At 38.0% G+C, this 13,830-nt stretch overlaps 1 protein-coding gene across 1 annotated transcript in view; it reads left to right on the top strand.

Annotated features, from left to right (window-relative positions):
- LOC134546216 (centromere-associated protein E-like) overlaps nucleotides 1–13,830 on the top strand; it is a 207,207-nt gene that overhangs the window by 16,893 nt on the left and 176,484 nt on the right. The window lies entirely within an intron of this gene.

Here is a 13,830-nt window from a genome sequence, read left to right as displayed (position 1 = left end):
AACTACGAATCTCCGGACGGTGTATGGCTGACTACGGATGCGCGGCAAATTAGTTAGTAGTCCTCTTTTTTGGCGTTCAGTAAATTTTTAATCGGCAGACAAACATTATTCTGAGAGCCGTGTTCCTTGTTTTATGTATTTATTAATTACGTTGTATTCTTTGTTAGTGAAGAATGCGGACTACAGGCCAGGCATCGCGAAGATGTTTATTGCGTTCTTTGTTTTGTGTAGTTCACCTTCACAAGGCTGGCGCGCGCGCGTCGCTATCCGTGCAGCGTTGCCATTAAAGTGATGCGTAGACGTACCGATGTTTCGGTACTCGTAGCAGTAGTTTCCAGGATGTTCTGTTACGTGCGTACCTGTCTTACGCGGCGAGCGTACCATACTCACTAAGCGACTAACTTACTTGCACTGTTGCCACGCACTTCAGTTTGGGACATTGTTGTTTACACCCGGTTGCCAGTATTAGTTTGCCTTTGCCGGTTGTAGTTTGTGTTTGCGTTATCTGTTGAAATGTGGAACAGTGGTTGTTAAAATAAATTAGTCAAGATATAAGGCGAAGTAAATATTCAACAACCATGTCGGGCGATGAATGCACGACCACGAAAAGACAAAAGGTCGCAGCGCAGCGGTTTCGTACTGAGTATGCACGCGAATGGCAATGTTTGAAAACCAGCGAGGTGTCGGAACATAGTGCTTTTTGTACCGTGTGTAATTGTGACTTTTCAGTCAAACATGGAGGCCGTGATGATTGCAGGCGACACATCGCTTCCAAGAAACACATCGAACTTGCGAAGGTTAAGGCGGGAACGAAATCATTAAGTTCGTTTTTTACCAAGACAGAGAATTCTCACAGAATCATGAATGCGGAAATGCTATTTACATGTTTTATAGTAGAACATAATTTACCACTATCATCAGCAGACCACGCCGGAGATTTATTTAGGGCCATGTTTCCGGACTCTACAATTGCTAAGAAATATGCATGTGCGCGTACTAAAACAACTGCAGTTCTCAAGTCGATGGCGCAAGATACAACACGCGATGTTGTTTCCATCCTGCAACATGGTAAGTTTTCCATGGCAACTGATGGCAGTACAGACCAAAATAGTGTTAAACTCTACCCCATTTTGGTCAGTTACTTTGACAGTTCTAAAGGAGAAATAGTAACTGCTTTGCTCTCCATTTTAGAAACAGACGACAACACTGGAAAAGGAATTTTCTCTGTTATTGATTCAGAGATGAAGGCAAAAAATATACCTTGGAAAAATTGTGTGGCATTTGGCAGTGACAATTGTAATACAATGTTAGGGCATTTGCGAGGAGTAGCATCCTTCTTGAAAACAGCAAATCCTAGCATAGTAGTTCAAGGTTGCGTGTGCCATTTATTGCATATTTGTGCCCAGAAGGCTACAAAACAGTTGGGGAGTGTCATCGAAACATTAGTTGTTGACATTTACTATTACCTTGAAAAAAGCTCAAAGAGGAAAAAGGAATTAGTTGCTTGCCAAAAGCTGTGTGGTTTGAAAACACACAAAATTTTGAAATATGTTTCGACCCGCTGGCTGTCATTATAGACTTTTGGAACAGTGGGATGCATTGTTAGAGTTGTTTGGTGTCGAAGATGAGTCAGTTAACGATAGCCATAATTCTCGTTTCTTAAGTGTAAGGAACATTTTAAAATCTCCTCTCACCAAGCTGTACTTTTTGTTTCTTAGTAGTGTATTACCCGCTTTCACTTCTTGCAATGTAAAGTCGCAATCTGAGGCTCCATCCATACACATTGTTAGCAGAGAACTGTTGGCCTTGTTCACAGATCTGTTGGTTCGTTTCATGAAACCAGATGCAGTTGTTTCAACTAATTCTGACATAACTGAGGTACAGTTAAAAAAACGGCATCAGAAATCAGATGAAAACCTTGTGATTGGAGCCAAAGCAAGAGTTTACTTAAGGGAAAATGATGAAATACTTTCTACATCACAGTTGAAGTCATTTTATGAGTCTGTCAGAAATTTTTTTGTTGTAGCTTGTGACTATATGATTTCTAAACTGCCCATGAAGGATAAATTTTTGAAACACACTGAGATAGTGGATGTCAATCTTAAGAAAGAGTAGAACTTTTCATCTGTAGAGTATCTTATGTCTCAATTTCCTGGGGTTGTCAATGAAAGTGAGATGGATGAAATAGAGCTTGAATTCAGTAGGTACCAGATTGACGAACTAAATCAAGAAATCCTAGGTTCACCAAAAATGGACGTATGTTGGGGAAAAATCTCCAAATTGGTAGATGCGAGTGGCAGTGTTAAGTACAAGGTTCTCCCAAAACTTATGCTGACCATATTATTAGTTCCTCATAGCAATACTGCGACAGAGCGTATTTTCAGTATAGTAAGGCAAAATGCTACTGACTTTCGTGCAAATCTTGGAACTGAGACATTAAATGCTTTAATGGTTGAAAAAATAAAAATGGGTGCACACGGAGATAAATGTTACAAAAAGAAGTTTTCCAAGAAGCAACTAGAAATGGCTAAGCATGCTACTGTTAACCAGTTGAAGCAAGGAGGGGTGCATAAGGAGGATTTATAAATTAACTTGTTGGCACACTGCTGAAATGAGACGATTTTGTAAATATGTGTGTGTATATAAGTTAAATGTATATAGACATTCCAGAAATGAGTGTACAACTTATTTAAAAAAAAAAATAGTAGGCCTAGGCCTATTTCATAACTTTCGGAAATATGTGATCAGAAATTCCTGTTGAGGTGAGCTTGCAATTTTTTATTTATAATTTAGCCATAAATGAGATATTTTAGTTGTGAGTGCAGGTAAATGTAATGTACCATGTTTTAAGTGTTCTGATTTATTTGGTCTCTCATTGTGTTTGCATGTGCGTTGTATGTATACAAAAAAACAATTTTGGTCATTTGTGAGTTTTAGAGGGCAGATAGCACTTAAGGTGTTCATTGTTTTCTCTCTTTCCCTCAAGGCTACCAATGTGTATAATTTTTAACCTGAAATATTATAAAACAATAGCAAATTTCCAACTGGTAGTATATTTAATATTCAGATACAAAAACTGCGTAAATAGCAGTTTACACCTTGAAATTCAAATTTTTCAGGGGGTGGGTCTCCGGACCCCTCTCTTACAAAGTGTGGTCGATGATCCATTGGCGAGGAGGGGTGACTACTGATGAGACTACTCAGAAGTTGGCATCCCTGCCTACCCCAAACAATTGGCTGACCCTCCTTCAGCAGATCGGTCAGTGGTTGCAATACTTCGGAACGATTTGGGATGAACCTACCCACAAAGTTGATCATTCCCAAAAACCGCAACAGTGCTTGCTTACCCTCAGGTGCTGCAAATTTTTCAATGGCTTGTATTCTACTGGGCTCCACCCTAATACCTTCAGCTGATATTTCATGACCTAAAAAGGTAACTTTACTCACTCCAAACACACTTTTTTCTGTGTTTATAGTAATGCCCGTTGAACTGTACTTTTCCAATACCTGGCGCAATGTTCTGTCATGGTCTTCAACCGTGTCCCCAAACACCAGTACATCAACATGATAGACCACATTAGGGATACCTTCAAGTACTTGTTCTATTTTTGAACTGAAATACTCAGGTGCACAGTTCAACCCAAATGGGAGCCTTTTATACATAAACCGCCCAAATGGTGTGATGAATGTTGTTAAGTGTTGTCTTTCCTTACTCAGGGGCACCTGATAAAATCCAGAGTTAGCATCCAATTTGCTGAAGATCTTAGCCCCTTTCAGTTGTGCCAAGGTATAGTGGATCTTTGGAATAGGGAACACTGGTCGGTGGACGTACCTGTTTATTTTAGTGAAGTCACCACAAATCCTTACCCCATCGCCTTTGGCGGTTACCACCATAGGAGCGCAGTACTCGGTCGGAACCTCCACTGGTGTGATAACGTCCAGTCGGACCATCCTCTATAGTTCCTGTTTCACTTTATTTAACAATGGCAGGGGCACCATTCTTGGACTTGTCAATGCATGCGGTTTAGCTTCTGGTTGAAGGTGAATTTTCAAGTCACTTTCCCATTTACCTAGACCAGAGAATAGATTTGGAAACTCTTCACTCGGTGAACCACTTGAACCACGTCTAATCCTTGAATGGCATGTTTACCCAATAACGGATGGAGCAATTTGCCAATGAAATACACTTTAACTAATTGCCTACGCCCTCGATACTGCAATGTGAGATTCTTGTAACCGACTACTTCCAGACTACGCCCATCTGGCCCGCATACATTACTAACGTTGGTTCCTTGTTGTAAGTCTTTTGGGTCCATCATCTCGCTTGGCATGCAGGTGACATTGGCTCCCGTATCAATCAAAAATTCCACCGATCTTTCCAGCTCCACCACTTGAAGGTGTACTTTAAATGGGTTAGATTGTTGAGTGTCCGTTATAACTCCTATCACAGTCTGGTTCTCCATCCGGATCCGAGACAGATGTGATGAATATTTTTCTTGGTCCTGCACATCCTAGCAAAATGCCCTTGGCGTTGTAGGGGAACTTCTACTTAGGCCCCACTAGGGTAGCCAAATAAATATGTGGGGAAACTTTAGAAGCTTTGTGCCCCACACACTAAAAAACGTTGGGCTGTGTTTAAAACTGTGTAGAAGAATCAATATTTTACTTGTGTGGCTCTCTACTGGTAATTTTGACATCAGGTAGGTCACAGTTAGGTGTTACTTAATTGGGGAACAAACATACATAAACCAACACTGGGTTTGATGAAACTACAAATAACATGGAACAACACTTTGAATATAAAATATATAATTATTTTATTCCCAATGTAAAAACGACTTAAAAATTTTACTCTTATTAATATATATAATTAAATTACTATTTATATTCAAAAACAACAACATAACTTTTAATTGACATCATATAAATCCAATAAAAGTTCAATTACCAGGATTTATGTTGCGCACATTTAAATATTTTCAAAAGTCTTTATTCGGGTTCGTTGACACTACACAGTTTTTAATTAATGTTTTAGGGAACTTTAAATCAATTTACCTCGGCTAGTTAGGTTCAAAATGTCATCGGTAGAGCTCAGAGCCTCTTATCTATTGGACCTCTGAGTCTGTTAACTAGTGTGTAAAATCGTAAAATTTATATCCAAGTATTATTCAAATCATATGTAAAATCAATTTACTTCAGAAAATCAATGTTTATATTAATTTCCGGCGACGATGTGACGTAAAAACGGGCGTTGCGTGATCTGTGCATAAGATGAGGACACAAAATCTGGGCACTTTTATTACTCACGTTATTCACTCCTATATTATTTATCTTTTTAGATAAATCCTATTCCAATATTCTGGACTCCCTAATGATTCATAATTATCATCCTCTATCCGGGATGCCTGTTGCTAAATAGCTAATTTTCAGGATTTATAATCGCCGACGTCACGAAGTTGCCGCTCATTCAGCTGGCCATTGTAGAACTCTCTTTCTTACTAGCTTCTCCAAATAAGCCAGTAAAACTCAACTTTTAAATGGTGGCCTGTGATTGGCCAAAACCCAAAATCGGTTACTTAATTTCTTAACGAAAACGTGAAATCCGAATGCAACAATTGCGCGGATAACAAAATTTCACGTACAATTTAAATAAACAAATATTAAAATAATAATTTACATAATAAAATCACTGTTAATTTTACCGTTTACAGTTTCCAAGTTCATTAGTCCTTAGAGGGGTATCAACAATACCTAGTTCAAATAGTCCGGTAAAAATCCAAAGAATCACTTTTCCATAGACATACATAACAATAAATTGCCGTTTCTGAAAATAAATAATATTAGACATAGAGCAAACAAAATAAATAAATCGTAAATAATAATAAATAATTAAACTGTCAAAACAAACATGTTGCAGTACAGCGTTCACAAGTGTAGCATGTAATGTTCTGGGCAGGGCAGTTATTTCTGCTGTGCGTCCGTCCACACTTCCCACAACTTCCAGTGTTCTGCATAGATGATTGACCACTTCCCTGATGTTCCCCGGAATCGAAGCTTCGACGTGGGTTTTTTTAACTCAAAACGGGCACTGAATCTACGATTCTGACCTGCGTCTGATTTACTGGAAGGTCCCTTCTTCTGTATGGCATTTATCTGCTCCTGATTTCCACGCAACTGCTGTGACTGTGATGTTTGCAACTCTCCCTGGCGGCACATATTAATGGCATCTTGCAAGGTCAGGGTACACTGGAGCTGCATTTTTTCACTTAGCGAGACGTCTTGCATCCCGACCACTATTCTGTCGCGAATAAGCTCGTCTTTCAAGGCGCCGTAATCACAGGGATAGGCGAGATTATGCAGGGCTGTAATGAACTGTTCCGCAGTTTCCCCTTTTTGTTGAATTCGCGAGTTGAACTTGAATCTTTCAAAAATTATATTTACCCGAGGCTTGAAGTGTCTATCGAAGGCCTGCACTAATTCTTTGTAAGTCCACCCACTCGTTGGTTTCTTGAACGTGACTATCACTTCATCCGCTTTCTCCCCTAACACATACATTACTAAGTCGATCTTCTCTTCATCCTTGCATTTGTTCTGACCACTGAGATTTAGATAACGATCGAATCGGACTTTCCACTTGAACCAGGCGTTAGGGTCAGTAAAATCCAGAGGCCCCGGTGGTTTAAGCTGTTTCCCAATTACTAGTGATGATTCACAACTTTTTTTTTCCTGGCCGCCGTCTGCCATGTTGACGTTTATCATCTCGGGTGCAAGTTCCACTTCAGGTTTTTTTTTTCCATCACAATCTTCTACCGGCGAACACGCGAGACCCCACACCTGACACCATGTTGTGTGGGTTCGTCTAAACTAATTCCTATTTAATACACCCGTACATTCTTCTGTATAATCTTGTATTTCAACTTGTTTACATTCAGTACAAGACAACCTCCTCTCTTCCACACTCGCCATAGACTAACTGATACAACAAAGTCTGCTCTTCAAGATTCCATTCATACAAAATAAACTTTATTACTGAAATTAATATGCATCAAAAATTACTTCACAATTTTAACAGAAAAATTTAAACTGCAAATCTGGAAAAGTAAAGGTTGTTGCTGGATAACTACATGGTACAGAATGGCCAATCTTTTTCACCACATCAAAAAAAGGATATTTCATTGTGTCCTTCTGTGCTGGCCATTTGTACTTCCCTCCTACTGTAGGATGCATTACCATGACCTCAACGTCATCAAAATTTACTGCTGTGACTTCGCCTGGGTAGTGAATTCCATCAGGCCACAACTACCCAGTCTCCAATTTCATAGGAGACTCTGGAACCTTTAGAGGCTTTTGTACAATCTGATAATGAAGTTGGAATCTGCATTTCCAGATGGTAGTGCTTGCATACTGTATCTGTTGGACATTCAAAGCACCCTAATTCTCGGAACATTAAATGCCTACTTGTCTTTGTCCAGCAGACTTGATGGACCTTCATAGACCCTGCAAAATATATAATAGTTTCTTTATCAACCTTACGTTCTATTTCCATTACAGCTTCCTCGCTCACAGCTTCCATGTGCACATCAGAAATGTTCGCCATTAATGAACTTAAGAGAACCTCCAAGCTCAAAATATCATTGCCTTTTGCAACAAGGCGATCTGCAGTACGTTTTAGAAGACCTCCTATGCCATCCGGGGCCCCCTTACCATGTCCAGATTCTGAATAATTCCAAGTAATTTTTTCAATTTCAGGAAATATGCTGGGAATGTAAGTTTTGATCATTGCATACATGGTTTTATTACGATACTGTGTACGTGGACTGTCTGAATAGAAATGTAGGTGTCTAACATCTGGAAATTTAGCTAAACACTTCTGTATTATTGGAGACATATGTGCCACTATGGCAAAGGCGTCATGACGTTGGCTTTTAGATAAAGTGCAAAATGACTCTTTAATGCCACCTTCTGCATAAAAACTACACCAGTGTGAAGGGTGACATGTTCCCTCGAAGCCCCAAAGTGAACACACTGTGCTTCAGCAGCATATTTGCACATATCATTTTCTGAGAAATCTATGTGGAATAGGATGTCTTTACACTGTAAATTCTTCTTTAGTTTTGACATGACTGAATACTGATGTTTGATTTTGAACTTGTGTTGCATGAAACTATACTTTTTTCAAACATGTCCACCAAATCACCCACCTTTAAATTAACTTCATCTTTCACTGTCTTCTTTACTTCAATCTCTAATTTTGTCTTTTTACTTATAACATTATCTTTCTTAGTTATCCACTGCTTTACAGTCACTTGTTGGTGATAGTCAGTCTTTGTAACACACAGTTTTATATTTACGAGTACACACCCTTTTGTAACAATCTTCTGTTTCTTTCTCACACATCAACATTTTAATCACATTCCCTTCATCATTGGTGTCAAAAATTTTCAAATAATGCATTTTCCGCACTATCAATTTAAAGTTCTCATGTTTAACACAAAGGCATGTGTCTTGATCACTCACCTTTGGCGCTACTATCCAAAAGGGACGCAGTCTACAAAAGGCAGTATAGCTTATTTGGAAACTCTGAATTTGCTGGAACTTGAGGTGGAGATTTCTAATAGTGTCTGTCAAATATCTCTTTTGCTTCTGTTAACCTTTCCTTGAAATCATGTCTTTCTTCCCAGGACATAAACATGAGTTGTCATCCTGTTCCAGAAAAGTTGTTACCAAAATTTTAATGTACTCTACTCTATTCCTTTTCATTCTTTCATAACATAAGTTCTTGGATCACTTTGTGTTGCCCTTTGCAATTGAACAAGAAAGAAACTTCTTTGCTTCTTTTGCCATTCTATACTTGATAATCTTTCCAGATATGGCTTTAGTAAATATTTGCTTCTCTTTTCTCATTTGATTTTAACCTCTTATAGTTTTCTGATAACTCTTTGGAAATCACTTCACCAAACAGAATTTTTTTTCTGATATCCTTTCCTACATTTCTCCCTCTTAATAATGTATTTACCTTAGTTTTAGGTGTCAAATCTTGCTTGCTGCTTACACTAACCTACTTCATTGGTATTGTTTCTTATACTTTTCATATTTTTTTCTGATGTGCTGTTACATTTATGACTATTTCACGCACAGAAAGTAAACAAACTATTTATTTACTAACATTTTATTATATTTATCGTTGTATATATGTTTCCGTTTGAACGATTTATTTTGTGTAATTGAACGTGTCTACGCGTGTCGGAATCTTTGACATAATTCAAGCTGACAATTAAGCAGCATTTGACTAGACCCCTCTAGGGCCTTATTGGTTTTGACAGTGATTTAAGCTTTTGACACAGATTTTATATAAAAGAGTGCTTATTGTTGGAAAATAACATTTTAAATTTGTGACGTTTCGGCACTTTAAGGCGTTTTGGGTGAAGTCAGATTTTATTATAAAGTGTTAATTTACGTTAACGGTGTTTTCGTTCTGGCCAATGGGAGGCCGAGTTGCAATAATGAAGAGTTTGGAACTAAAATTAAGAATAGAGAGTTAAAAAAATTGTGGCGTCACAGTAAAATCGCCGGGTTTTGGATCCCTTGATAATCCAATATTCGACGAAGCTATTTAGGTCATCCAAGAAAAAGGATGTTTCCAAACAACGTTTACATTAATTATATGTAATTATTATAGGGCGCATCAGAACTGATGCGATCTTAGGAATGAAAGTACGTGAGTAATATCTGACTCAGTTTCCTCCATCGCAAAGACCGTGTCTACGAACCAAAAATCGTCGTATCTGTTTCCCTACAAATGTAAAACATTAGATTAATACGTGAAATTACGTCAACATACTAAAGACAGACGTGTTTTAATTAATTTTGCTCTGAATACACTATCCAATTCCAATACCCAGAGGTTAAACGGGACAGGATCTCACTGTGTTTTGCCGGCACACATAATGAACTACGCCGCGGTACATTTTAATTGAAGTGAACTTTGAAAGTATAAACGATAATTTATTCATTTTTCGCAGCACCTAAACTGAAAACGACGAACTTTACAAACGGGATAAAACGAACTTTTGTATATGTATTCATGTGTGCAACCTAATTCCTGAGCATGGTAAAACACATATTTAGTTGCCATATGTGAAGTTATTAATTAGAATATTTATTATTTTATTAAATACGACCTAGAAATCACGTTTGTACTTTATTGTCTGTATTATGTATGTTAATATATCCAGGGTGTCTACTGACCCTGGAAAACCTGGAAAAATATCAGGGAATATTGCAATCGGGGAGTAATCAGGGAAAAATCAGGGAATTTTTTTAAAAATCAGGGAATTTTTGTTTGGTAGGTTGTAGTTGGCAATACAATTTTTGTTTATTGATCAGCTTGCATTGACGTAGCATCATGTGTATCCCCTCCCATTTTTATTTTTGAATGTCAAAAAACGAACAATTCCCACGTCCATTTTCTTTTATTTACCACCGGATTTGGAAGTGGCGTTAAATCACGTGATACAAACTGGTTCAAGCTAGTCTGTTATCCTGCTGACGTGACGTGCTGCAGCATGTGCTTCCCACGTTCAGATTATACCGACAGGTGCATTTAATTTTAAGTATCTATGGATGCCCTCAAAGTAAACTGGACATTTTTGTTAGCTTTGAAAATACATATCACACACACTTTTGGTGAAGATTTGCCATCGTTGCTAGAAATTGGTAGCTGTGGGCTTCATACGGTCCATTGTGCTTACAAAACTGGAATTTCTGCTACACAATGGAACGTTGTTAATTTTTTGAGGCACAGTTACTATTTGTTTAAGCACGTACCTGCAAGGAGGGCAGATCACATTAGAATAACTGGATCAGAGCTTTTTTCCAAGAAATTTTGTGCAATCAGACTGAATACTGCAGTTGCTGAGCGTGCCATGAAAATGTTACCCCACCTAAAGAAATTTGTTAGTGAATTTTCTATTTCATCTGTGTTTTTCAGTGTAGTGAAAAGTGCTCTTGAAGAAAGTAAAATTGACATTCTTCTACTCTTTGGCATCAGAGCTGGAATTGTTTCTCACAATGTTCCAAAGTAAAGCACCCATGGCACCTTTTCTCTATGATTCACTGGTAGACATTTTATTAGCTTTGGCAGGAAAGTTTTTGAAACCAGAGGTACTGAAGAGCTTTAGGGAGAAACAAAATGTATCTCAATTGGATGTAGATAACCAGGAAAATCTTTTGACTGCTAACAATATCAAGTTGGGTTATGCAGTACGCCATGCCATCAAGAAAGAGAAATTACCAGTAAAGTCTGTCCTGTTACTGTAAAATGATGTTAGGACTTGTCTAAAGGTTATGGTAAAAAAACTTCAAGACAAAAGTCCCCTGAAGTACAAACTTACCAAGGGAATTTCCTGCTTATGTCCGTCTGTGGCTTTAAATTCGGGTGTGAGGAAACAGTGTGTGAATTACAGTTTAGAATGTTTTCTTCAAAACAAGTGGCTATAAGGACAAGAAGTTGATAACATTGAGTGATCATATCAGTTGGTATGTTCCTCGCAAGATTCTGAAGCACCGTTCTCGTCTTTTTCTCGAGAAGACTGGCGCCTTGATCACTTGTGGATGCTCTTTCTTAAGGCACATACAGTAGCTGCCAAAACAGGCCTTCTAAAGTTTGTGAGGATGATGTTGGTACTTTTCCATGGAAATGCATCATTGGAAAGAGGATTTTCAGTAAATTCTAATTTGCTGACTGAAAACTTTCAGGAAGAAATACTGATCGCACAAAGACAGATGTACGACTTTGTTCAACGTTCTGGAGGTGTAGAGCATGTTGATATCACCAAGTCCATGTTACAGTATGTAAGAAATGCTAGTTGTAGGCGTAAGGAAGCCCTGCAAAAAAAAAAAAAAAAAAGAAAAGGAAGCTACAGACAAGAAGAAGACAGAAAAAGGAGAGTTGAAGAGGAGATCAAGGCATTGCAGTTGAAGAAGGCTCGAGTGTTGGATTTGGTTCGTTCTGAAGCAAGTGCAATAGACGCAAAAGTTGAGTCACTGCGAAATTGATGGGAGCTTCCTTTTACTTATGTTTTTGCAAAAGTAAGTGTGGGAAATATTTGTAGCAGCATGTTTTATTTGCCATCAATTGAGTCACTTTAGCCACGTCTGGAAGAAGGTATTTTTTTTTACTAATTTAAGTGAGTTGAAATACTTTGAAACCCGTCAATGTACTGTTATGCAGTTTTTTCAGTTTCGTGGAATGTCGTAATTGTGTTACAGAAAACCTGGAAAAGTTCAGTTTTAGACCTGGAAAACCTGGAAAAATCAGGGAATTTCATTTACTAGATCTGGTAGACATCCTGTATATCCCAATTCTCCTTGTTTCGAAAGTCTAACTATTTGTCCTGAAATTTTTATAAATTTTCTCTTATGTGTACTGTCCTATCTATTCTTTAGAAACACCTGACATTATACACCTAAGGGTGGCGCCCATAATTATAAGAATACGGACGTTTCAGTGGAGCGACCGATCAGCTGATTGACATAGATCTAGGTGCAGAGCTATACTTTGGCATAGAGCTAACTGTAGAGCTACCAAAACACAACATAACACTTTATGTTATATTATTATATTTATATGTATTTCTTCATCTGTTTTTGCACACACACATACCTGAGTGAGGTAATACTCCACACTGAGTTTCTCATTTTGGGCTTTGAGTTTATTTATTTGACGGTAAGCTTTTGCTCTGTCCCGACGAACTTGTTTCCTACCCCCTTTTTTCTGGCTACTTCCACGTTCCTTTATACTTTGTGATGTGTTCAAAGTTTCTGCAACTATTGGTAGATGTGGTGTACTTGCATGGTCACTTGTTTCTTCATTTGAAGTCACTGGTGTATTCTCTCTTATAAAAGTGTTCATATTTCCTTCGCATTCTTTTTTCTTTTGTCTGTAGCATTTTTTTTCTGTTCTCCACTTTTTGTACATTCTTTTCTCACGTGAATTCATGTCTTTCACCAACTTAACTTTTCCAGACTCTTTTGCTTTTAAGATTTCATGTTTTTTTTCTTTCAGTGCTCTTAATTTTTCCGGATCTTTTTCATATTTTCACGCCTCCCTTTCTCACACTCTCTCTTCTGCTTCAACCTTTCTTCATTGCTTAAATGCCCCTTGGTTCTAGCCATTACCTGCAATAATGATGGATGAAATACTGGTAAGTCCTAAATGCAATTATATATCAATTTGTAGCATGGATACTGAGTCTTTAGCATGGATGCAGGAAGTCCATGCTATTGACAAAAGTTAGGTTAACCACGTGCAATTATATACCATATGTAAGGACCAATCAGTATAAAACTTTTCATAAAGTTTATACGTTCACTTGGTTTTTAAATTGTTGTTCACATTTTAATTTATCATTAATAACTTAGCCAGAATTCAATCCATTCTAAAGATGTACAATTTTCCTACTTACCTTAAAAATAAATCCATCCACAATAAGTAAACACACTTTTATTATGACTTTTCCCTCCAACCAGCTGCCAGTGCAGCCAACCTATAATAAAGGTAAATAAATTTACTCCAGAATAAAATGGAAAACTAAATATTCTTTTTTCATTTAAAGACTCTTAAACAGTGTCCATGCTAAAGACATAAGACGCCACCAGTCACATTACACGCACGATTGCGCGCGGACTCAGAATCCGCCAGTCATAACACACGTATGCACAATCGCGCGCGGACTCAGAATCTGCACATGACACGTGTCCGCTCCTTGCGACAGCTAAGAACGCACTGACTAGCACATTCTACCACCCCTTCCGTTAAGGGAAGGTAGC

Source organism: Bacillus rossius, chromosome 1, assembly GCF_032445375.1.
Source record: "Bacillus rossius redtenbacheri isolate Brsri chromosome 1, Brsri_v3, whole genome shotgun sequence".
Taxonomy (NCBI): Eukaryota; Metazoa; Arthropoda; class Insecta; order Phasmatodea; family Bacillidae; genus Bacillus; species Bacillus rossius.
Note: the sequence above shows the minus strand (reverse complement) of the source record. Positions and strands in the feature narration are given on the sequence as shown.